This window comes from Dermacentor variabilis, chromosome 1, assembly GCF_050947875.1.
Source record: "Dermacentor variabilis isolate Ectoservices chromosome 1, ASM5094787v1, whole genome shotgun sequence".
Classification (NCBI taxonomy): Eukaryota; Metazoa; Arthropoda; class Arachnida; order Ixodida; family Ixodidae; genus Dermacentor; species Dermacentor variabilis.
In genome coordinates this window covers 138,016,740-138,039,900 of record NC_134568.1, presented here as the reverse complement: position 1 = coordinate 138,039,900, position 23,161 = coordinate 138,016,740, and the positions used below count along the sequence as shown (strand labels likewise).

Here is a 23,161-nt window from a genome sequence, read left to right as displayed (position 1 = left end):
AATTATTCCTAAATTGTTTCTAAGGAAAATTGCTCATCCGCCTGACGTGTCGAAAGCATGAGAAACACAAACATCGTACCTTGCACGGAAAGGCAGCACCATGCGGTCAGTTTGTTCCTCGCTATCTATTTTCGTCTCTTCTACAGCTACTACGTCGAAGTCGTTCTCGCAAAAAAAAGGCGACTTAGCTGGTATTGTTTCTTTCTAGCATTTAAGCCTCGAACATTGATAGTCGGAATTTTTAGTGCTGTGCTGAGATTTCTCGCCATATAGCAAAATTACATATATGCCATGGTGCATACCTCGTGAGCGCAGGCACACCAGAAAACCCGCCAGCTTATTTCCAAGAAGCAAACCTATTCCCGATGCCTGCAATCCTCGAGCTTCGGCTTGGGTTGCACGGCAGAAGGCTCCAATCATTGTCCTCATTCTATGGTTGATGTGCGTTGACGTAGTCCCTAAGGAACCGCAGAGCGTCAAAGCTCGCGGCTACGTAGACGGTTTCAACACCGCTTTTCTGTCTGGTGGAACGTTGGGCTTCGGCTTCAATGACGCGCGTCGAGTCACCACCGTTTTCGTTGGTGGTTCCACAGATCCAACGACGTCTTGTCTGTCCGCCTCGACCGTTGTGGCTTCGCGTCCTAGCTCGTTTGCCGACTGCGCCTCCGGTGGATTGTACCGTGACGTCCATGCTTTCCGTGTATTGGCTCGCTGGGTCCTTTGAAGGTTCACCGTATTCTGCGCTCACAGTTGTCTTTTCAGGCACTTCCCTGACGTCGGGCTTTTCTATAAGGCTATGGTCTCCTTGCTGCTCGTTTTCTTGCGGATACGAGGGCGTGTCTGCTGGTCGCATTTCCTTTTGAGTCACCTGACTCGAAGTTCCTGCAGCTTCTTCCGCGTCGGCTTCGTCAATGACGAGCTCTGCTGCGTCAGTTTTTCCAACTGGTCCTGTTACACTTGCGTACGTCTTTACACACGAACTCTCGTCATGCCCAAAACGACGGCACCGAGCACATTGAGGGACACGGCAGTCGCGTCGTATATGTCCCGCGGTGTGACACCGCAAGCACACTGGTGCTCTTCCTGGCGCAATTATCAACGCCAGTTCCGCACCAACTCGAAGCTGATGTGGGAGATCGTCAACCTTGACGCCTGCACGGAGCTTAATGCTCACCGTCCGCGTCGTCGTACTCTTATCGTGGATGCCATTCACACGCCACTTTTCTTTCACGACATCTGTTACCGTCCCGAACATGGCTAGTGCAGCACGTACCTCTTCATCGGGAACATTGAAAAGCAGCCAGTGCAACTTCAGGCGCAGGGCTTGATTCGCCGGGTAAACTACAATGCAGCGGTGACCCTTCACCTTCATTTCACCGATGGTCAGAGCCTTCCTCACGCCTTCCGCATTCTCGAAGGTGACGGCCCATACGTGACTCATCTGGTACGCCCCCAAGGCTAGCACCTCAGGGAGGAATGCCAGACGGTCCAACGTATCCCTGAAGTCTTCAACTCGATAAGGCCTGGCCCGAATATCGGCATGAAAAAAAATGGTATTCGAAACTGTACGACCTGTAGGCAATGTAGGCAAGATGACATCGTAATCATCATGTTCGGCAGGCCCCGTATTCCTGTTACCGCGGCTATTCATTGCCGCAAACAACGCCCCAACGGAGGAGATGATAACCACGTTCGCTCTCTGCGACAGACGGAAGTGGAATGATGGCCACCTCGCCCTTTTTTCTTTCTTTATTGCCAGTCCTCGACATAACACAACACAAATTCCTAAATGATATAAACAAAGACCAAAGAAGCAAAAAGGGATGAATACACAAACGGAACAATTAACAGTAATATTTACATTCGCTGCCGTCCGCTACTGTGGCACGACGTTGTCGGATTAAAATTCCTTTAGTGCTGTAAGGGGTTCAACCCTCGACAGCCACTCAGGAACAGGCTGTTGCATCTTGATCACTTCCACATACCGTTGCATGGATTCACAAAAGTACAGACGCGCCGGTCGGGCATCCGGGTCACAATGGTAACACGCCATTCTTGCGCGCCATAAACTGTGGAGGCCCGTAAGCATGATCAGGTCGTACGGGAAACCTTCGTCGTCATATACTGGCAGAAACCTGATTCCGTGGGGATCTATAGGTAGCTCCTTTTTTAGAGTCCTTTGTAGCACGTCCCAGAAAAAGACCCCTTCCCAACAGTGGATGAAGACGTGATCTATGCTTTCTGTTTTTTTACATATAAGGCAGTGGGTTCCCCATGGCATGTAGAACCCACGTTGTTCAAGGAAGATTTTAACAGGTACAGTACCAGTGTGTAATTTAAAAAAGAACGATTTAGTGGCTGGTTGAACTGGCATCTTCTTCACCCTTTTCAATACATCTAGGCCTGGGCCTCCACTGTACGGGGCTCTGTACATAGGTACCAGCAAAACACTGTCACATAAATCACGATATAACTTTTTCCATTTTACACTCCACAAATATGCACTTGAAAAACGAACACGCAAAAAGGAAACACTCTGAACTATTTCCCGAAAGAAACCACGGACTGGTCCTGGCATTATTTCCGTACCTACAACGAATTCGGGAAGTGATCTTGACAGCCTCATTTGGATCACCGTGCGCAGAAATGGGTCGTTTGTATCTCGAAAGAAGGAGAATCTATTCACCAGTTGACGCAAGAAGAGGTGCGCCAACCCCAGACCACCATCCTTCACGCGCCGGAAGAGATTATCTCGGCTACATCGCTCCCAGCTTGATGCCCACACGAATACAGCGAACACGCGGTGCAGTTTCTGCACATTAATACGAGAGCACTGTAGTACCTGCATTACGTACCAGATCTTTGTCACGAGAAACATGTTGCACGCTGTAGCTCTCGCGAATATTGACAAGTAACAGGCGTTCCATCGGTCGGCTTTTTCTTTTAGTTGTTTTGTCCGCTCCTTCCAGTACTCGCTACTGTCCCTGTAGGCATCAAGGGGTGCTCCAAGGTACTTAACTGGCGTCGTCACCCAGTTTACGTTCGAAAAGTGGTCTGGTGTAGACGCCCATCTTCCATGCCAAAACCCCAAACATTTCTGCCAGTTAACGTAGCTGTTAGTGACGTTACCAAACTTTTTGACGATATTAACAGTATTCAATACACTTTGTTTGTCCTTACAGCACACAGCCACATCGTCAGCGTATGCCAGTAGCTTCACTTCTGCTGATTGAAGACTAAACCCCTTAATACATTCATTTTCAATGATGGCCAGACATAGCGTTTCTATGTAGACACAAAACAGGAGTGGACTGAGTGGACAACCCTGGCGAACGGAGCGCTTCACGTTAATGGGGGCCCCCAACATCTGATTAATTATAAGTCTGGTATAGCAGCTCCGGTACGCCATGGTCACCCCTTCAGTGATTATGTGGCCAAAATTAACGTGTTCAAGGATGGTAAGCAATATGTCGTGAGAAACACAATCAAACGCCTTCTCCAAGTCTAGCTGGAGGATGGCTACTGCATCGCACATGGCGTCACAACACTCCAGCACACACTTCATTTTATGGATGTTAGTGAAAATGGTTTTTCCACGAATACCACACGTCTGGTGTGGGCCGACTACTTCCTGAATAACTGACTGGACCCGTCGTGCCAACACCTTCATCAATATTTTGTAGTCACAGTTAGTAAGCGCTATGGGTCTGTAGGAGGAAAGTTGCTTGAGCTTTTCGGTCTCTTCTGTTTTCGGTATTAGTACTGTATGGGACTGGCCAAAGGATGGTGGAAGTATTTTCAGTTCATATGCTTCATTGAAAACTGCTGTTAAGATAGGAGCTAGGTGGCTTTTGAACGATTTGTACCATGCGGCACAAAGACCGTCTGGACCTGGCGACTTCCCAGGATTCAGGTCTTCGATGGCTTTCATCACTTCATGTTGTGTTAATGGTCGTTCTAAGGTTTCTTTAACCTCACTCGACAGCTGTGGGATTCGTTGCAAAAATAATTTCTTGAAATCGTGCATGTTGACAGGCCTGAATGTAAAAAGTTCTTTGTAATGCTCAAAGAAAGCACGCCCTATATTATTGTTATCCGTTAATACCACCCCTTCATATTCGATAGCCTCAATCTGCTTACGTCTCGAGTGCTTTTTTTCTAACCCCAGTGCTCTTTTCGTTGGCGTTTCCCCGCATGATAGCCTTTCTGCTCTGGCGCGCACTAGCGCACCTCGGAAGCGATCTTCGTCGAATACCTCGAGCTTCTTCTTAACGGCGCGCATATCTTGTTGATAGGCGCCAGGTTGCATGCATTCAAGCTTCGCAAATTTTTCTAGCAATGTTGTTAAATCCTTTTCTCTGGCCTTTTGTTCATATCGCAGTACGCTACTTCTTTCGATTGCCTTCAATTTAATGCTTTGCTTCAGCAACTCCCATTCCTCACCAAATTTCGTAGAACTGTCTGTTCCAAAAGAATTCAGAGCAGCCACTACATTTTCGTTAAAAGTTTCATCCCGTAACAGCTCTGCATTCAATTTCCACAGTTCCCAGACGAACTTGTTTCGTTCTTTCTTCCTGCCCACCGTGCATTTTACCAGGCAGTGGTCAGAATATGATATGGCCGTAACTGTGTAGCACTGGCATTTTTCAACTAAATCATATGAAAGATAGATACGGTCTAAGCGTGCGTGACTTGTGCCCTGAAAGTGAGTGTAGCTTACGTCTCCGTGACCGCGAAAACATTCTGCGATATCTTCTAATTCGAATTCGTGTGTGATCTGCGCCAGGATATCACTACTTTTGTCACAAACCACGCGACGCGTAGACCTATCCTCAGCTTTCAATACGCAGTTGAAGTCGCCTACACAGGCTATCATTTTTTGCACATGTAAATGATGCTTTAAACTCAAAAAGAAATTTGCCCTCTCTTGCACAGTATTAGGCGCATAAATGCAAAACACGCGCCATTGGACATTACAATAGCTGAAGTCACAAAAGACAAGTCGACCAGAAGTACAGGAGAAGTAACCATCTATAACAAGACCAGGGAGCTTCCTCACGAACAGCACACACCCTGCCGAAGTCCCTAAGGCGTGGCTCACTACCGTATAGTAGTTATACGTGAACCTTTGCACCATGCTCCCGGTCTCCTCCTCGCCGTCTACCTTGGTTTCTTGCACGGCTAAAACGTCGAGGTCGTGGTCCACTAGTAGTCTGTAAACCTGACTCTGTTTCCTTTTGGCGGCCAGACCTCGAACGTTTAGCGTGCCGAGGCTAAGCGACGGGTTGGTAGCCATTATTGGTGAAAACCGGAGGGGAGAAGGCCCGGAGCATGGTGCTCACCTTAACGTCTAGCTGACCGCTAGACGCCTCCGTGGCCATCCGGCGGCCGTCGCCCGGGTTCCTCTTTGGTCGGCTTCGGGGTTAGCCTACGGTCAGTCTCCAGGTTCGGCTTGGGCTTGAGGGTGGAGCGCCTTCCAGGTAGCGTCTTAGCGGGTGGTGCCTCGGAGTCACCGCCGGCCTTTCCGTCGACTTTCTCCTCGTGCTGCAGGGATCTCTTGACCGGTGCCGAGACGGATTCGACGCGGGCGCTAGCAGGGGTCGCGTTGTCGTCCGCCTCTGCCTGCGTTGCATCCGTAGCTGGCTGGTGGCTCTCATTTTCTTGCGGGGCCGTCTTCACGCTCTCGACTGTAGCCGCTGGTTCTTTGGGGGGAGGGATATTCCTTCCTCCTTCGGCTTGCTTGGTCGTCGTGCCGGTTTCTGCCGCCACTTTGCCGTTTCCAGCTCCCGTGGCCGCTTCCTCCGCCTCGGTCACGTCCATTACATGGTCTAACGTCGACGGCTCGCTCTCCGCCGAACCCGCGCCTACTGCGTATGAACGCACACAGTCCGCGTCGTTGTGTCCAAAAAGCCTGCACCGCGAGCAACGGGGAACCTTGCATTCACGACGAACGTGGCCAGAGCCCCGGCAGCGCAGGCACTGCATGGGACGTCCTGGGGCTACCACCAGCGCAAGCTCGCCGGCGACGCGGATCTGGTGGGGCAGGTCGTCGACTTTCATTCCTGCCTTCAGCTGCAGCAGCACTGCTCGGGTCGTCGAGCCCTTGTCGGAAACGCCATCCACTCGCCAGCGCTCCCGGGTCACTTCCGTCACCTTGCCGAAGGAGGCCAGCGCGGTCTTGACGTCTTCGTCGTCCACCCCATGCAGAAGCCAGTGGATACGAAGCTTCACCTGTTGTTCCTTGGGGTCGATGACCAGGCAGCGACGCCCCTTCACCTGCAGCTCCTTCAGGGCCGCCAGCTTTTCGGCAGCCTCGGCTGTCTTCATCGTCACCGCCCATACATGGTTGATTTGGTATGCTCCAAGGGCGACGACGCCAGAGAGCATACCAACAGCCTGAAGCGCGTCTCGAAAATCTTCTACACGAAACGGGCGAACACGAGCGTCGCCGTGCAAAAAAACTGTGTTCAAAACAATACGTCCTGTAGGTAGGCGAGGCAAAATTATCTGGTAATCTTTATCTTCCGTCGAAAGCCTGTTGCCGCGGCTAACAGCCGCATATGCCGCTCCATTGGAGCCCATGATCCCGCGATCCGTTCAGCTCAGGAGCCGGAAGCAGAATGATGGCCACCTCGCCCGGACGTCAGGTACATCTCATAAGATCTCAGTCAATCCTACATCTGCGCCATCAACTCTGCGTATTTTGCCGGGAGAAAAAGCGCAAAAAGTCCGACGAGTGCGGGACTCGAACCCACGCGGGCAGAGCCCAATGGATTAGCAGTCCATCGCCTTAACCACTCGGCCACCTCGCCCGGACGTCGGGTAGCTCTTCTAAGGTCTCAGTCAATCTACATCTGCGCCAACAACTCAGCGTATTTTCAGGGACAAAATGCGCAAAAAGTCCGACGAGGGTGGGACTCGAACCCACGCGGGCAAAGCCCAATGGATTAGCAGTCCATCGCCTTAACCACTCGGCCACCTCGCCCGGATGTCAGGTACCTCTCGTAAGATCTCGGTCAATCCTACATCTGCGCCATCAACTCTGCGTATTTTTCAGGGACAAAAAGCGCAAAAAGTCCGACGAGGGTGGTACTCGAACCCACGCGGGCAGAGCCCAATGGATTAGCAGTCCATCGCCTTAACCACTCGGCCACCTCGCCCGGACGTCGGGTACCTGTTCTAAGGTCTCAGTCAATCTACATCTGCGCCAACAACTCAGCGTATTTTCAGGGACAAAATGCGCAAAAAGTGCGACGAGGGTGGGACTCGAACCCACGCGGGCAGAGCCCAATGGATTAGCAGTCCATCGCCTTAACCACTCGGCCACCTCGCCGGGATGTCAGGTACCTCTCGTAAGATCTCGGTCAATCCTACATCTGCGCGATCAACTCTGCGTATTTTTCAGGGACAAAAAGCGCAAAAAGTTCGACGAGGGTGGTACGCGAACCCACGCGGGCAGAGCCCAATGGATTAGCAGTCCATCGCCTTAACCACTCGGCCACCTCGCCCGGACGTCGGGTAGCTCTTCTAAGGTCTCAGTCAATCTACATCTGCGCCAACAACTCGGCGTATTTTTCAGGGACAAAAAGCGCAAAAAGTCCGACGAGTGCGGGACTCGAACCCACGCGGGCAGAGCCCAATGGATTAGCAGTCCATCGCCTTAACCACTCGGCCACCTCGCCCGGACGTCGGGTAGCTCTTCTAAGGTCTCAGTCAATCTACATCTGCGCCAACAACTCAGCGTATTTTCAGGGACAAAATGCGCAAAAAGTCCGACGAGGGTGGGACTCGAACCCACGCGGGCAGCGCCCAATGGATTAGCCGTCCATCGCCATAACCACTCGGCCACCTCGCCCGGATGTCAGGTACCTCTCGTAAGATCTCGGTCAATCCTACATCTGCGCCATCAACTCTGCGTATCTTTCAGGGACAAAAAGCGCAAAAAGTTCGACGAGGGTGGGACTCGAACCCACGCGGGCAGAGCCCAATGGATTAGCACTCCATCGCCTTAACCACTCGGCCGCCTCGCCCGGATGTCAGGTACCTCTCGTAAGATCTCGGTCAATCCTACATCTGCGCCATCAACTCGGCGTATTTTTCAGGGACAAAAAGCGCAAAAAGTTCGACGAGGGTGGTACTCGAACCCACGCGGGCAGAGCCCAATGGATTAGCAGTCCATCGCCTTAACCACTCGGCCACCTCGCCTTTTTTTTTTTTATTTATTGCCGGTCTTCGACATTACTCAGACGGTACAGTTAGCACACACTTGTGTATCGCAAATTCCAACCGTTGGAGGAAAAAAAAAAAAAAAAGAAGAAAAAGAACGGAAGGTGCGTAAGGAAAGAAACCGCACAATAAAGCCGTCTGTCCATATTGGACTGGCTTTGTCATACTAAAATTCCTTCATGGCTGTCAGGGGTTCTAGCCTCGACAGCCAATCCGGTACACATTCTTGTATTTTATGGATTTCAATAAATCGCGACATACATTCCTTGAAGTAAGCACGAGCTGGCCTAGCATCAGGATCGCAATGGTACCCTGCCATACGAGCCCGCCATATACAGTGTAGAGCATTTAACATAACAAAGTCATAGGGAACCCCGTCGTCATCTTTAATGGCCAGATACCTGATACCTTGGGGGTCCACCGGCAGCTCTTTCTTCAGGGTTCGCTTTAAGACGTCCCAGAAGAAAACTGCCGCCCAGCAATGTAGGAAAACGTGATCTATATTTTCGGGCTTCTTGCATATCAAGCAGTGCGACCCCCAAGGTACGAGACAACCCCGTTCCTCCAGAAACGTCTTCACGGAGAGCGTTCCTGTGTGTAGCTTAAAGAAGAAGGTCTTTACCCCTGGTGGCACCTGCATCTGTTTTACTCTTTTAAGTACATCCTGTCCTGGCCCTCCACTGTATATGGCGCTGTATAAGGGCACTGGGAAAACAATGTCGCATACATCTCTATACAATGTTTTCCTTTTCACATCACAAAGGTAATCATTTGTAAAACGAACAGAAAGGAAGCGTACACTGTCAACAACTTCCTTGAAATAACCACGCATAGTTCCAGTCAAATTTGCCGTGCTAACAACATGTGCCGGCAAAGCGTTACTCAACCTTAGCTGACATACGGCGCGCAGAAAAGGATCGCGAACATCGCGAAAAAACAAAAATCGGTTTACAACTTGACGAACAAAAAGATGCGCCAGGCCCACACCCCCATCCTTCACTCTTCTGAACAAATTTGTTCGGCTGCACCTTTCCCATGTTGATCCCCAGATGAAAACTGCGAACACTCTGTGCAGCCTTTGCACATTTACTCTAGAACAATACAGCGTTTGCAAGACGTAATATAACTTAGTAATAAAAAACACGTTACAAATTGTCGCTCTTGCAAAAATGGACAGGTTAGTACTTTTGCATTTGTCTACTTTTTCTTTCAGTTCCTTGGTTTGGTTCCTCCAGTATTCGTCGCTGCTATTATACCTGTCGAGGGGAACACCCAGATACCTGGTCGGAGTTTTCACCCAGTTCACGTTCGCGAAATAGTCGGGTGCAGAAAACCAGTCCCCGTGCCACAGGCCTAGCGATTTGCCCCAGTTTACTCTGCTACCCGTTACGGCGCAGAAATGTTGTACTACAGATATGGTTTCCGTTACACTTGGTTTGTCAGTGCAACACACTGCAATGTCATCTGCATATGTGAGCAACTTCACTTCGGTCGCTGCCAATCTGAAACCACGTATTCCGTCATTTTCATTAATTGCTACACACATTGCTTCTACGTAGATAGCAAATAATAGCGGACTGAGGGGGCAGCCTTGGCGCACTGAACGCCTGATGTTAATGGGGGCCCCCAGCCACTTGTTAACAATTAATCTTGTTGTGCAGTTCTGGTACGCCAAGGCCACGCCCTCAGTGATAATGGAACCGACATTAACATGATCTAAGATGGCAAACAAAATAACGTGAGCGACACAATCGAACGCTTTCTCTAGGTCGAGCTGAAGTACTGCAACACGGCCACCGATGACGTCACAGCACTCGAGCACACATCGCATCTTATGGATGTTTGAAAAAATAGATCGCCCTTTGATGCCACAAGTTTGATGGTCTGCGACTATTTCCTTGATGACGCCTTGAAGCCTGCTAGCTAATACCTTCATAAATATTTTATAATCGACGTTTGTTAGTGAAATCGGTCTGTAGGATGACACAAATCTGAGTTTGTCTATTTGATCGCTCTTCGGTATTAGAATGGTGTGCGTTTTTCCAAAGGAAGGTGGTAATGATTTCTTTTCGTATGCGTCATTAAATACATGCGCAAGCAAAGGCGCCAGCTCTCTTTTAAAAGCTTTATATAGACCCGCGCTGAGTCCATCAGGTCCCGGTGATTTACCCAAGTTCAAATCGTCGATTGCCTTTTCGACTTCTCTCTCCCTCATTTTTTCCTCTAATCGCTTTTTTACGTCATCGCTCAAACGTGGCATGCGATGCAGAAAACCTGCTTTAAAACCCTCAACATTCGCTTCCTGAAATGCGAAGAGCGAGTGATAGTACTCAAAGAAGGCGCGCTGAATGCTATCACTGTCTTCAACGACATTCCCATTCACTAAAATCTGCTCGACATGGTTTCTTCGTCCATACGCCTTCTCAAGACCCAGCGCCCTTTTAGTGGGCGTCTCCCCTGCCGCTAGTGCATCCGCTCGTGCTCGCACGATGGCTCCTTGATAGCGTTCCTTGTCAAACAGTTCAAGTTTTTCTTTGACGTTTCGCACATCGTCTTTGTACGCACCAGGCTCTTTGCACTCAAGCGTTAGCAGCTGCCCAAGCAGTGTTCTGAAACCCTTTTCTTTCATTTCCTTCTCGAATTTTTTACAACTAGATCTTTCTATTGCTTTCATTTTAATCTTTTCTTTAAAACATTCCCACTTCTCGACGATTGTTCCCGCAGCATCACATTGAACTTCATTAATCGCATCCCGTACTACCTGTAAAAAGGGCTGGTCATTTAGTAACAAGGCATTCAGTTTCCACATATCCCACTTAAATACATGTCGCTTTTTCATTATACCTACGTTACATTTCACAAGGCAGTGATCTGAAAACGACACTGGTACTACACAGTAACCGTGGCATCTTGGAATCATATCCAATGAAATGTACATTCGGTCCAAACGCGCATGGCTGCTGCCCTGAAAACGTGTAAAAGTCACTTGACGCCCCCCTTCCTGACATTCATAAACATCATCGAGTTCATTTTCATTAATTAAATTTGATAACACTTCACTGCTTCGGTCACGCACACCTGCATTATTGACTCTGTCTCCAGCACTCAACACACAATTAAAGTCCCCTAACATCATCACGCGCATATTACAACAAACATATCGTGAAAGGTTCGAAAAAAAACGGGCGCGCTCATCTACTGAATTCGGCGCATATACGCATATGATGCGGAACTCTGAATCACCCATAACAATATCACAAAGAACAATCCTTCCTGACTGACACGAAAAAATGCTCTGAATCTGCAGTCCAGGCAGCTTCTTCACAAGAAGAAGGCACCCTCCAGCCGTGCCTACAGCATGGCTAACCACCGCAAAATACCTAGTCGTGAAACGTCGCACCATGCTCCCGGTCTCCTCCTCTCCTTCAACCTTAGTTTCCTGGACGGCTAGTACGTCTATGTCGTGGTCAGTGACCAAACGTAGGACCTGACTTTGCCTACGACTAGCCGCCAGCCCTCTCACGTTTAATGTGGCAATCCTCAGGGACGGTATTTGAGCCATCTTGATCTAAACGAAAAGTAAAGTAGGCCCGGAGCATGGTGCTTACCGCTCACGACTAGCCCTCGGCTAGCCGCCTCCGGGACCTCCCGGTTTGTTGGTGTCCTTAGACGTGGCCGCCTTGTCGGCAGGCTTCCTTTCAGGCGGTACATTGGGCTTTGGCTTGTAGCCCATCCGCCTCCCATGAGGCGTCTTCATCGGTGGTCCCTCACTGGTGCTGGGTGCCCGATCCTCGCGGTCCTTCGTCTGGTCGTGGGTGCGCTTGACGGAGGCAGCAAGAGCCCCAGTACGGTCGTCGTCGGTGACGCCCTCGTCCTGTTGCATTGCGGTCGCGTCGTCAGGTGCGTCTTCACTGACGCTTCCCGTCGCCTGCCCCTCAGTCGTAGCGACCTGTTCCGCCTTACTCGGTTTCTGGGTAGCCTCAGCCGCCTTTCCGTCCACTTCCAGAGTCGTCGACCCACTAGTTGTAGCTGTCGAGACCGTGTCACCGGTTCCTTTAGCCGCATCCTCCGCCTCGGCCACGTCCATCACGTGCTCTGCCGCCACGTCATTAGCTGGTGAGCCTGTCACAGCGGCATAAGACTTCACGCAGTCCGCGTCAACGTGGCCGAAACGTCTGCACCGGGAACAGCGGGGGACTCTGCACTCTCGGCGGACGTGTCCCGTGCCGTGACAGCGCAGGCACTGCATCGGTCGACCGGCAACGACGACCAAGGCCAACTCACCGCCGACGCGGATTTGATGAGGAAGGTCCTCAACCTTCATGCTGCCCTTCAGTTTGAGGAGGACGGTCCTGGTCGTTGAGGTCTTGGTCCCCATGCCGTCCACGCGCCACCGCTCACGGCTCACCTCCTCCACCTTGCCGAAAGCCGCGAACGCCGTCCGGACGTCCTCGTCGGCAACGCCGTACAGCAACCAGTGAAGCCTAATCTTCACATGCTGGTCCTGCGGGTCAACGATGACGCACCGTCGTCCCTTAACTTGTAGTTCCTTAAGGTCCAGCATCCTTCTTGTGGCAGTCGCGTCGCTGAGGGTCACTGCCCAGACGTGGTTGATCTGGTACGCCCCTATGCATACCACGTCAGGCAAGAGTCCCGTCGGCAGTAGGGCGTCTCTAAAATCCTCGACCTTGTAAGGTCTGGCGCGAACATCACCGTGCAAAAATACGGTGTTAATCACCACTTGTCCTTTAGGCAGTTGGGGCAAAATAAAGGCATATTCCTTATCGTCACTCAGCCCGTTTCCGCGGCCAAAAGTAGCCGCTGTCGCTGCTCCACTGGAGCCCATGATTCTGCTGACCGCTCAGCTCGGCTGCCGGAAGCAGAATGACTCGGCCACCTCGCCCGGACGTCGGGTACCTCTTCTAAGGTCTCAGTCAATCTACATCTGCGCCAACAACTCAGCGTATTTTCAGGGACAAAATGCGCAAAAAGTCCGACGAGGGTGGGACTCGAACCCACGCGGGCAGAGCCCAATGGATTAGCAGTCCATCGCCTTAACCACTCGGCCACCTCGCCCGGACGTCAGGTACCTCTCGTAAGATCTCGGTCAATCCTACATCTGCGCCATCAACTCTGAATATTTTTCAGGGACAAAAACCGCAAAAAGTCCGACGAGGGTGGGACTCGAACCCACGCGGGCAGAGCCCAATGGATTAGCAGTCCATCGCCTTAACCACTCGGCCGCCTCGCCCGGATGTCAGGTACCTCTCGTAAGATCTCGGTCAATCCTACATCTGCGCCATCAACTCGGCGTATTTTTCAGGGACAAAAACCGCAAAAAGTCCGACGAGGGTGGGACTCGAACCCACGCGGGCAAAGCCCAATGGATTAGCAGTCCATCGCCTTAACCACTCGGCCACCTCGCCCGAATATCAGGTACCTCTCGTAAGCTCTCGGTCAATCCTACATCTGCGCCATCAACTCTGCGTAGTTTTCAGGGACAAAAAGCGCAAAAAGTTCGACGAGGTTGGGACTCGAACCCACGCGGGCAGAGCCCAATGGATTAGCAGTCCATCGCCTTAACCACTCGGCCACCTCGCCCGGATGTCAGGTACCTCTCGTAAGATCTCGGTCAATCCTACATCTGCGCCATCAACTCTGCGTATTTTTCAGGGACAAAAACCGCAAAAACTCCGACGAAGGTGGCACTCGAACCCACGCGGGCAAAGCCCAATGGATTAGCAATCCATCGCCTTAACCACTCGGCCACCTCGCCCGGATGTCAGGTACCTCTCGTAAGATCTCGGTCAATCCTACATCTGCGCCATATACTCTGCGTATTTTTCAGGGACAAAAAGCGCAAAAAGTTCGACGAGGGTGGGACTCGAACCCACGCGGGCAGAGCCCAATGGATTAGCAGTCCATCGCCTTAACCACTCGGCCACCTCCCCTTTTTTTTTATTTATTGCCGGTCTTCGGCATTACTCAGACGGTACAGTTAGCACACACTTGTGTATCACAAATTCCAACCGTTGGAGGAGGAAAAAAAAACGGAAGGTGCGTAAGGAAAGAAACCGCACAATAAAGCCGTCTGTCCATATTGGACTGGCTTTGTCATACTAAAATTCCTTCATGGCTGTCAGGGGTTCTAGCCTCGACAGCCAATCCGGTACACATTCTTGTATTTTATGGATTTCAATAAATCGCGACATACATTCCTTGAAGTAAGCACGAGCTGGCCTAGCATCAGGATCGCAATGGTACCCTGCCATACGAGCCCGCCATATACAGTGTAGAGCATTTAACATAACAAAGTCATAGGGAACCCCGTCGTCATCTTTAATGGCCAGATACCTGATACCTTGGGGGTCCACCGGCAGCTCTTTCTTCAGGGTTCGCTTTAAGACGTCCCAGAAGAAAACTGCCGCCCAGCAATGTAGGAAAACGTGATCTATATTTTCGGGCTTCTTGCATATCAAGCAGTGCGACCCCCAAGGTACGAGACAACCCCGTTCCTCCAGAAAAGTCTTCACGGAGAGTGTTCCTGTGTGTAGCTTAAAGAAGAAGGTCTTTACCCCTGGTGGCACCTGCATCTGTTTTACTCTTTTAAGTACATCCTGTCCTGGCCCTCCACTGTATATGGCTCTGTATAAGGGCACTGGGAAAACAATGTCGCATACATCTCTATTCAATGTTTTCCTTTTCACATCACAAAGGTAATCATTTGTAAAACGAACAGAAAGGAAGCGTACACTGTCAACAACTTCCTTGAAATAACCACGCAGAGTTCCAGTCAAATTTGCCGTGCTAACAACATGTGCCGGCAAAGCGTTACTCAACCTTAGCTGACATACGGCGCGGAGAAAAGGATCGCGAACATCGCGAAAAAACAAAAATCGGTTTACAACTTGACGAACAAAAAGATGCGCCAGGCCCACACCCCCATCCTTCACTCTTCTGAACAAATTTGTTCGGCTGCACCTTTCCCATGTTGATCCCCAGATGAAAACTGCGAACACTCTGTGCAGCCTTTGCACATTTACTCTAGAACAATACAGCGTTTGCAAGGCGTAATATAACTTAGTAATAAAAAACACGTTACAAATTGTCGCTCTTGCAAAAATGGACAGGTTAGCACTTTTCTATTTGTCTACTTTTTCTTTCAGTTCCTTGGTTTGGTTCCTCCAGTATTCGTCGCTGCTATTATACCTGTCGAGGGGAACACCCAGATACCTGGTCGGAGTTTTCACCCAGTTCACGTTCGCGAAATAGTCGGGTGCAGAAAACCAGTCCCCGTGCCACAGGCCTAGCGATTTGCCCCAGTTTACTCTGCTACCCGTTACGGCGCAGAAATGTTGTACTACAGATATGGTTTCCGTTACACTTGGTTTGTCAGTGCAACACACTGCAATGTCATCTGCATATGCGAGCAACTTCACTTCGGTCGCTGCCAATCTGAAACCACGTATTCCGTCATTTTCATTAATTGCTACACACATTGCTTCTACGTAGATAGCAAATAATAGCGGACTGAGGGGGCAGCCTTGGCGCACTGAACGCCTGATGTTAATGGGGGCCCCCAGCCACTTGTTAACAATTAATCTTGTTGTGCAGTTCTGGTACGCCAAGGCCACGCCCTCAGTGATGATGGAACCGACATTAACATGATCTAAGATGGCAAACGAAATAACGTGAGCGACACAATCGAACGCTTTCTCTAGGTCGAGCTGAAGTACTGCAACACGGCCACCGATGACGTCACAGCACTCGAGCACACATCGCATCTTATGGATGTTTGAAAAAATAGATCGCCCTTTGATGCCACAAGTTTGATGGTCTGCGACTATTTCCTTGATGACGCCTTGAAGCCTGCTAGCTAAAACCTTCATAAATATTTTATAATCGACGTTTGTTAGTGAAATCGGTCTGTAGGATGACACAAATCTGAGTTTGTCTATTTGATCGCTCTTCGGTATAAGAATGGTGTGCGTTTTTCCAAAGGAAGGTGGTAATGATTTCTTTTCGTATGCGTCATTAAATACATGCGCAAGCAAAGGCGCCAGCTCTCTTTTAAAAGCTTTATATAGACCCGCGCTGAGTCCATCAGGTCCCGGTGATTTACCCAAGTTCAAATTGTCGATTGCCTTTTCGACTTCTCTCTCCCTTATTTTTTCCTCTAATCGCTTTTTTACGTCATCGCTCAAACGTGGCATGCGATGCAGAAAACCTGCTTTAAAACCCTCAACATTCGCTTCCTGAAATGCGAAGAGCGAGTGATAGTACTCAAAGAAGGCGCGCTGAATGCTATCACTGTCTTCAACGACATTCCCATTCACTAAAATCTGCTCGACATGGTTTCTTCGTCCATACGCCTTCTCAAGACCCAGCGCCCTTTTAGTGGGCGTCTCCCCTGCCGCTAGTGCATCCGCTCGTGCTCGCACGATGGCTCCTTGATAGCGTTCCTTGTCAAACAGTTCAAGTTTTTCTTTGACGTTTCGCACATCGTCTTTGTACGCACCAGGCTCTTTGCACTCAAGCGTTAGCAGCTGCCCAAGCAGTGTTCTGAAACCCTTTTCTTTCATTTCCTTCTCGAATTTTTTACAACTGGATCTTTCTATTGCTTTCATTTTAATCTTTTCTTTAAAACATTCCCACTTCTCGACGATTGTTCCCGCAGCATCACATTGAACTTCATTAATCGCATCCCGTACTACCTGTAAAAAGGGCTGGTCATTTAGTAACAAGGCATTCAGTTTCCACATATCCCACTTAAATACATGTCGCTTTTCCATTATACCTACGTTACATTTCACAAGGCAGTGATCTGAAAACGACACTGGTACTACACAGTAACCGTGGCATCTTGGAATCATATCCAATGAAATGTACATTCGGTCCAAACGCGCATGGCTGCTGCCCTGAAAACGTGTAAAAGTCACTTGACGCCCCCCTTCCAGACATTCATAAACATCATCGAGTTCATTTTCATTAATTAAATTTGATAACACTTCACTGCTTCGGTCACGCACACCTGCATTATTGACTGTCTCCAGCACTCAACACACAATTAAAGTCCCCTAACATCATCACGCGCATATTACAACAAACATATCGTGAAAGGTTCGAAAAATAACGGGCGCGCTCATCTACTGAATTCGGCGCATATACGCATATGATGCGGAACTCTGAATCACCCATAACAATATCACAAAGAACAATCCTTCCTGACTGACACGAAAAAATGCTCTGAATCTGCAGTCCAGGCAGCTTCTTCACAAGAAGAACGCACCCTCCAGCCGTGCCTACAGCATGGCTAACCACCGCAAAATACCTAGTCGTGAAACGTCGCACCATGCTCCCGGTCTCCTCCTCTCCTTCAACCTTAGTTTCCTGGACGGCTAGTACGTCTATGTCGTGGTCAGTGACCAAACGTAGGACCTGACTTTGCCTACGACTAGCCGCCAGCCCTCTCACGTTTAATGTGGCAATCCTCAGGGACGGTATTTGAGCCATCTTGATCTAAAAGAAAAGTAAAGTAGGCCCGGAGCATGGTGCTTACCGCTCACGACTAGCCCTCGGCTAGCCGCCTCCGGGACCTCCCGGTTTGTTGGTGTCCTTAGACGTGGCCGCTTTGTCGGCAGGCTTCCTTTCAGGCGGTACATTGGGCTTTGGCTTGTAGCCCATCCGCCTCCCATGAGGCGTCTTCGTCGGTGGTCCCTCACTGGTGCTGGGTGCCCGATCCTCGCGGTCCTTCGTCTGGTCGTGGGTGCGCTTGACGGAGGCAGCAAGAGCCCCAGTACGGTCGTCGTCGGTGACGCCCTCGTCCTGCTGCATTGCGGTCGCGTCGTCAGTTGCGTCTTCACTGACGTTTCCCGTCGCCTGCCCCTGGGTCGTAGCATCCCGTTCCGTCCTACTCGGCTTCTGAGTAGCCTCAGCCGCGTTGCCGTCTACCTCCAGAATCGTCGTCCCACTACTTGTCTCTGTCGACACCATGTCACCGGTTCCTTTAGCCGCGTCCTCCGCCTCGGCCACATCCATGAGGTGCTCTGCCGCAACATCATTCACTGGTGGGCCTGTCACAGCGGCATAGGACTTCACGCATTCAGCGTCGACGTGGCCGAAACGTCTGCACCGGGTACAACGCGGTACTCTGCACTCACGGCGGACGTGTCCCGTGCCGTGGCAGCGCAGGCACTGCATCGGTCGACCGGGAACGACGACCAAGGCTAACTCTCCACCGACGCGGATCTGATGGGGGAGGTCTTCCACCTTCATGCTGGCCTTCAGCTTGAGAAGGACGGTCCTGGTGGTTGAGGTCTTGGTTCCCATGCCTTCAACGCGCCACCGTTCCCGGCTCACCTCCTCCACCTTGCCGAAAGCCGCGAAAGCCGTCCGGACGTCCTCGTCGGCAACGCCGTAGAGCAGCCAGTGAAGCCTAAGCTTCACCTGTTGGTCCTGCGGGTCAATGATGAGGCACCGTCGTCCCTTCACTTGAAGTTCCTTCAGGGCAAGCAGCCTTTTCGTTGCAGTTGCATCGCAGACGGTCACTGCCCAGACGTGGTTGATTTGGTACGCCCCTATGCATACCACATCCGGCAGCAGGCCCGTCGGCAGAAGGGCATCCCTGAAATCCTCCACCTTGTACGGCCTCGCACGTACATCACCGTGCAAAAAGACGGTGTTAATCACCAGTTGTCCTTTAGGCAGCTGCGGATAAATAAAAGCATAATCCTTATCATCGTTGAGCCTATTTCCGCGGCCAAAAGTGGCCGCTGTCGCTGCTCCACTGGAGCCCATGATCCTGCTGACCGCTCAGCTCGGCTGCCGGAAGCAGAATGAGGTACCTCTCGTCAGATCTCGGTCAATCCTACATCTGCGCCATCAACTCTGCGTATTTTTCAGGGACAAAAAGCTCAAAAAGTTCGACGAGGGTGGGACTCGAACCCACGCGGGCAGAGCCCAATGGATTAGCAGTCCATCGCCTTAACCACTCGGCCACCTCGCCCGGATGTCAGGTACCTCTCGTAAGATCTCGGTCAATCCTACATCTGCGCCATCAACTCTGCGAATTTTTCAGGGACAAAAAGCACAAAAAGTTCGACGACGGTGGCACTCGAACCTACGCGGGCAGAGCCCAATGGATTAGCAGTCCATCGCCTTAACCACTCGGCCACCTCGCACGGACGTCGGGTACCTCTTCTAAGGTCTTAGTCAATCTACATCTGCGCCAACAACTCAGCGTATTTTCAGGGACAAAATGCGCAAAAAGTCCGACGAGGGTGGGACTCGAACCCACGCGGGCAGAGCCCAATCGATTAGCAGTCCATCGCCTTAACCACTCGGCCACCTCGACCGGATGCCAGGTACCTCTCGTAAGATCTCGGTCAATCCTACATCTGCGCCATCAACTCGGCGTATTTTTCAGGGACAAAAACCGCAAAAAGTCCGACGAGGGTGGGACTCGAACCCACGCGGGCAAAGCCCAATGGATTAGCAGTCCATCGCCTTAACCACTCGGCCACCTCGCCCGGATGTCAGGTACCTCTCGTAAGATCTCGGTCAATCCTACATCTGCGCCATCAACTCTGCGTATATTTCAGGGACAAAAACCGCAAAAAGTCCGACGAGGGTGGGACTCGAACCCACGCGGGCAAAGCCCAATGGATTAGCAGTCCATCGCCTTAACCACTCGGCCACCTCGCCCGGACGTCGGGTACCTCTTCTAAGGTCTCAGTCAATCTACATCTGCGCCAACAACTCAGCGTATTTTCAGGGCCAAAAGGCGCAAAAAGTCCGACGAGGGTGGGACTCGAACCCACGCGGGCAGAGCCCAATCGATTAGCAGTCCATCGCCTTAACCACTCGGCCACCTCGCCCGGATGCCAGGTACATCTCGTAAGATCTCGGTCAATCCTACATCTGCGCCATCAACTCTGCGTATTTTTCAGGGACAAAAACCGCAAAAAATCCGACGAGGGTGGGACTCGAACCTACGCGGGCAGAGCCCAATGGATTAGCAGTCCATCGCCTTAACCACTCGGCCACCTCGCCCGGATGTCACGTACCTCTCGTAAGATCTCGGTCAATCCTACATCTGCGCCATCAACTCTGCGTATTTTTCAGGGACAAAAAGCGCAAAAAGTTCGACGAGGGTGGGACTCGAACCCACGCGGGCAGAGCCCAATGGATTAGCAGTCCATCGCCTTAACCACTCGGCCACCTCGCCCTTTTTTTTTTCTTTATTGCCTGTTTTATAACGAATACACGATTCACAGCTATTCTCCGCTGCGATTAGAAAACAAAAAAGACAGTTCAATGTGCGGGTGTACCTTCTCGATTAATTTTGGTTTAAAAAGGCTGAATGTTTCCAAGCTTTTCAAATGCTGTTAACCACTCAGGTGGTTCGCTGAGCGCTTTAAACGCTTCGCGAATGTACAATACATTTTCCACAAAATATTCTTTGGCTGGTTTAGCGTCAACATCCTCATTACGCACCGCCATTCGTGTTTTCCATACGCTGTGCATGCAGAGTAACATCACCATATCACATGGCACGCCTTCTGTCTCTTCAAACGGTAAAAAACGGATTCCAAAAGGTGTTAAAGGAAATTCTTTTTTTACTGTCCTTTGCAGAATGTCCCAAAGGAAGACTGAGTCCCTGCACTCCAGAAATATGTGCTCCATTGTCTCCAGTTTCTGACATATTTGGCAATTCACACTCCAGGGTACAAAGATCCCCTTCTCCTGCAGCCATGGCTTGACAGGAAGCGTGCCAGTGTGTAGCATGAAAAAAAAATGTTTTTGTTGTTGCTCTTACAGGCATTTTCTTAACTCTTTTTAAGACATTCTGCTCACGCCCCAGTGCATATACTGCACGGTATATTGGTACTGGACACATGATATTAACTAAATCTCGGTATAATCGCTTTCTTGCGACAGTGTTCAGGTATTCCAAAGAAAAGTGTACTTTTAGAAAGCGGAAAGAGCTTATCACTTCAAACAAAAAACCTCGGACAACCACTTGACGTATGCCATACGACGTCAGAACATATTCTGGCAGTGCGTCACCTAATCGCGTCTGGATAACGCACCGCAAAAAACAATCGCCTTCGTCGCGCAAGAACATGAAACGCGACACTACTTGTTTCAAAAATAAATGCGACAAACCCAGCCCTCCTTTCTGCACAGCGTGAAACAGATTCAGACGACTCGTGCGCTCCCATCCTGATCCCCACACGAACATAGCAAAAACCCTGTGCAACTTTTGTACACACACTCGGGATATACATAAAACTTGCAACATATAAAACACTTTAGCGACAAGAAATAAATTGCAGACAGTGGCTCTTGTGAATATTGACAGATTCTTGCCGCCCCACTTCGTTGTTTGTGCTTTAGCCCGCTCAGTTTGTTCAGTCCATTGCGTCGTGGTATCGCGATAGTATTCCAAAGGAACACCAAGATAACTGGTTGGCGTATCTGTGAACGGTACTGTTTCTAACACTGCAGGCCGGCTGTCCCATTCACCGTGCCAGAAGCCTAAGCTTTTTGGCCAGCTTATGGCACTCCCCGTTAGACTGCAAAACTTTCTTGCATCCTTGACTGCCTCCCGAATGCCCTCTTGGTCAATGCAAAAAAGTGCGATGTCATCTGCGTAAGCTAGTATTTTTACTTCCTGAGTTAAAAGACGGTAGCCGCGAATGTTTTCGTTTTCTCGTACCTTCAAACAGAAAGGTTCAAGAAAAATCGCAAAAAGTAAGGGCGACAAAGGGCACCCCTGGCGCACACTGGATAATACTGGTATATTTTCGCTGAGTCTTTTATTGATTATAAGGTGAGCGGAACAGTTCTCATAAGCCATGGCTACTCCGTCCTGAATCACTTCGCCTACATTAATGTGTTTTAGCAGGGCAAGAAGTATGCTGTGAGCAACCCTGTCAAAAGCTTTTTCTAGGTCTAACTGAACCATTGCTACACATTCGAGGTTCGCATCACAGCATTCCAATATACTCCTAGCGATGTGAATATTCGACAATATTGTTCTATTCCTGATACCACATGTTTGGTGTGGGCCTACTATGGATTTAATAACTGACTGCATCCTTTTTCCGAGCACCTTCATGTAGATTTTAATAATAATAATAATAATAATAATATATGGGGTTTTACGTGCCAAAACCACTTTCTGATTATGAGGCACGCCGTAGTGGAGGACTCCGGAAATTTAGACCACCTGGGGTTCTTTAACGTGCACCTAAATCTAAGTACACGGGTGTTTGCGCATTTCGCCCCCATCGAAATGCGGCCGCCGTGGCCGGGATTCGATCCCGCGACCTCGTGCTCAGTAGCCTAACACCATAGCCACTGAGCAACCACGGCGGGTTTCATGTAGATTTTATAATCCGAATTCGTAAGACTTATGGGCCTGTATCCAGCGACAGATTTCAGCTTTACCGTATCGGTGGTTTTCGGTATAAGCACAACATGACTTTTTCTGAATGATGGCGGCAAGTGCTTAGTTTCATGAGCTTCTGATATTACACTGTGCAGTATCTCGCTTATTTCTGCCTTGAAAGTTTTATAGAAAGCTGCTCCTAGGCCGTCTGGTCCAGGCGCCTTTCCTTTACCCAAGTCTTCTATGGCTTCTGTAATTTCTTTCGCAGAGATCGGTCTCTCGAGTCCCTCTTTTATTTCATCTTGTAACTTTGGCAGAAGTGTTAGAAAGGTGTTTACAAACTCTTCTGTTACGGGCACCTGCCTACCGAGCAACGCTCGGTAGTGTTCAACGAAAGCTTTTGCAATTACTTCTGGGTCTTTTGACATTGTGTTGTTAAAACAAATTTCTTTAATTATGTTTTTGGATGCGTAACCCTTTTCGTCACTGAGCGCGCGCTTAGTTGGCGCCTCTCCCAGCCACAGCCTCTCGGATCGTGCT

The 23,161-nt window shown here is 50.1% G+C and overlaps 23 non-coding genes across 23 annotated transcripts; all 23 read right to left on the bottom strand.

Annotated features, from left to right (window-relative positions):
* Positions 1 to 6,730: 6,730 nt before the first annotated feature.
* On the bottom strand, positions 6,731 to 6,812 carry TRNAS-GCU (transfer RNA serine (anticodon GCU)). The gene has a single exon. It is a non-coding gene; the product is annotated as a tRNA-Ser (tRNA).
* A 91-nt stretch (positions 6,813 to 6,903) lies between these two features.
* Positions 6,904 to 6,985, bottom strand: TRNAS-GCU (transfer RNA serine (anticodon GCU)). The gene has a single exon. It is a non-coding gene; the product is annotated as a tRNA-Ser (tRNA).
* A 93-nt stretch (positions 6,986 to 7,078) lies between these two features.
* Positions 7,079 to 7,160, bottom strand: TRNAS-GCU (transfer RNA serine (anticodon GCU)). The gene has a single exon. It is a non-coding gene; the product is annotated as a tRNA-Ser (tRNA).
* Positions 7,161 to 7,251: 91 nt separating this feature from the next.
* Positions 7,252 to 7,333, bottom strand: TRNAS-GCU (transfer RNA serine (anticodon GCU)). The gene has a single exon. It is a non-coding gene; the product is annotated as a tRNA-Ser (tRNA).
* Positions 7,334 to 7,426: 93 nt separating this feature from the next.
* TRNAS-GCU (transfer RNA serine (anticodon GCU)) lies at positions 7,427 to 7,508 on the bottom strand. Its single transcript has one exon. It is a non-coding gene; the product is annotated as a tRNA-Ser (tRNA).
* A 92-nt stretch (positions 7,509 to 7,600) lies between these two features.
* TRNAS-GCU (transfer RNA serine (anticodon GCU)) lies at positions 7,601 to 7,682 on the bottom strand. The gene has a single exon. It is a non-coding gene; the product is annotated as a tRNA-Ser (tRNA).
* Positions 7,683 to 7,773: 91 nt separating this feature from the next.
* Positions 7,774 to 7,855, bottom strand: TRNAS-GCU (transfer RNA serine (anticodon GCU)). Its single transcript has one exon. It is a non-coding gene; the product is annotated as a tRNA-Ser (tRNA).
* Positions 7,856 to 7,948: 93 nt separating this feature from the next.
* Positions 7,949 to 8,030, bottom strand: TRNAS-GCU (transfer RNA serine (anticodon GCU)). The gene has a single exon. It is a non-coding gene; the product is annotated as a tRNA-Ser (tRNA).
* Positions 8,031 to 8,123: 93 nt separating this feature from the next.
* TRNAS-GCU (transfer RNA serine (anticodon GCU)) lies at positions 8,124 to 8,205 on the bottom strand. Its single transcript has one exon. It is a non-coding gene; the product is annotated as a tRNA-Ser (tRNA).
* A 5,015-nt stretch (positions 8,206 to 13,220) lies between these two features.
* Positions 13,221 to 13,302, bottom strand: TRNAS-GCU (transfer RNA serine (anticodon GCU)). The gene has a single exon. It is a non-coding gene; the product is annotated as a tRNA-Ser (tRNA).
* Positions 13,303 to 13,395: 93 nt separating this feature from the next.
* On the bottom strand, positions 13,396 to 13,477 carry TRNAS-GCU (transfer RNA serine (anticodon GCU)). Its single transcript has one exon. It is a non-coding gene; the product is annotated as a tRNA-Ser (tRNA).
* A 93-nt stretch (positions 13,478 to 13,570) lies between these two features.
* TRNAS-GCU (transfer RNA serine (anticodon GCU)) lies at positions 13,571 to 13,652 on the bottom strand. Its single transcript has one exon. It is a non-coding gene; the product is annotated as a tRNA-Ser (tRNA).
* A 93-nt stretch (positions 13,653 to 13,745) lies between these two features.
* On the bottom strand, positions 13,746 to 13,827 carry TRNAS-GCU (transfer RNA serine (anticodon GCU)). Its single transcript has one exon. It is a non-coding gene; the product is annotated as a tRNA-Ser (tRNA).
* Positions 13,828 to 13,920: 93 nt separating this feature from the next.
* TRNAS-GCU (transfer RNA serine (anticodon GCU)) lies at positions 13,921 to 14,002 on the bottom strand. Its single transcript has one exon. It is a non-coding gene; the product is annotated as a tRNA-Ser (tRNA).
* Positions 14,003 to 14,095: 93 nt separating this feature from the next.
* Positions 14,096 to 14,177, bottom strand: TRNAS-GCU (transfer RNA serine (anticodon GCU)). The gene has a single exon. It is a non-coding gene; the product is annotated as a tRNA-Ser (tRNA).
* A 4,972-nt stretch (positions 14,178 to 19,149) lies between these two features.
* On the bottom strand, positions 19,150 to 19,231 carry TRNAS-GCU (transfer RNA serine (anticodon GCU)). Its single transcript has one exon. It is a non-coding gene; the product is annotated as a tRNA-Ser (tRNA).
* A 93-nt stretch (positions 19,232 to 19,324) lies between these two features.
* On the bottom strand, positions 19,325 to 19,406 carry TRNAS-GCU (transfer RNA serine (anticodon GCU)). Its single transcript has one exon. It is a non-coding gene; the product is annotated as a tRNA-Ser (tRNA).
* A 91-nt stretch (positions 19,407 to 19,497) lies between these two features.
* On the bottom strand, positions 19,498 to 19,579 carry TRNAS-GCU (transfer RNA serine (anticodon GCU)). Its single transcript has one exon. It is a non-coding gene; the product is annotated as a tRNA-Ser (tRNA).
* Positions 19,580 to 19,672: 93 nt separating this feature from the next.
* TRNAS-GCU (transfer RNA serine (anticodon GCU)) lies at positions 19,673 to 19,754 on the bottom strand. The gene has a single exon. It is a non-coding gene; the product is annotated as a tRNA-Ser (tRNA).
* A 93-nt stretch (positions 19,755 to 19,847) lies between these two features.
* TRNAS-GCU (transfer RNA serine (anticodon GCU)) lies at positions 19,848 to 19,929 on the bottom strand. The gene has a single exon. It is a non-coding gene; the product is annotated as a tRNA-Ser (tRNA).
* Positions 19,930 to 20,020: 91 nt separating this feature from the next.
* TRNAS-GCU (transfer RNA serine (anticodon GCU)) lies at positions 20,021 to 20,102 on the bottom strand. The gene has a single exon. It is a non-coding gene; the product is annotated as a tRNA-Ser (tRNA).
* A 93-nt stretch (positions 20,103 to 20,195) lies between these two features.
* Positions 20,196 to 20,277, bottom strand: TRNAS-GCU (transfer RNA serine (anticodon GCU)). Its single transcript has one exon. It is a non-coding gene; the product is annotated as a tRNA-Ser (tRNA).
* Positions 20,278 to 20,370: 93 nt separating this feature from the next.
* On the bottom strand, positions 20,371 to 20,452 carry TRNAS-GCU (transfer RNA serine (anticodon GCU)). The gene has a single exon. It is a non-coding gene; the product is annotated as a tRNA-Ser (tRNA).
* Between the last annotated feature and the right edge of the window lie 2,709 nt (positions 20,453 to 23,161).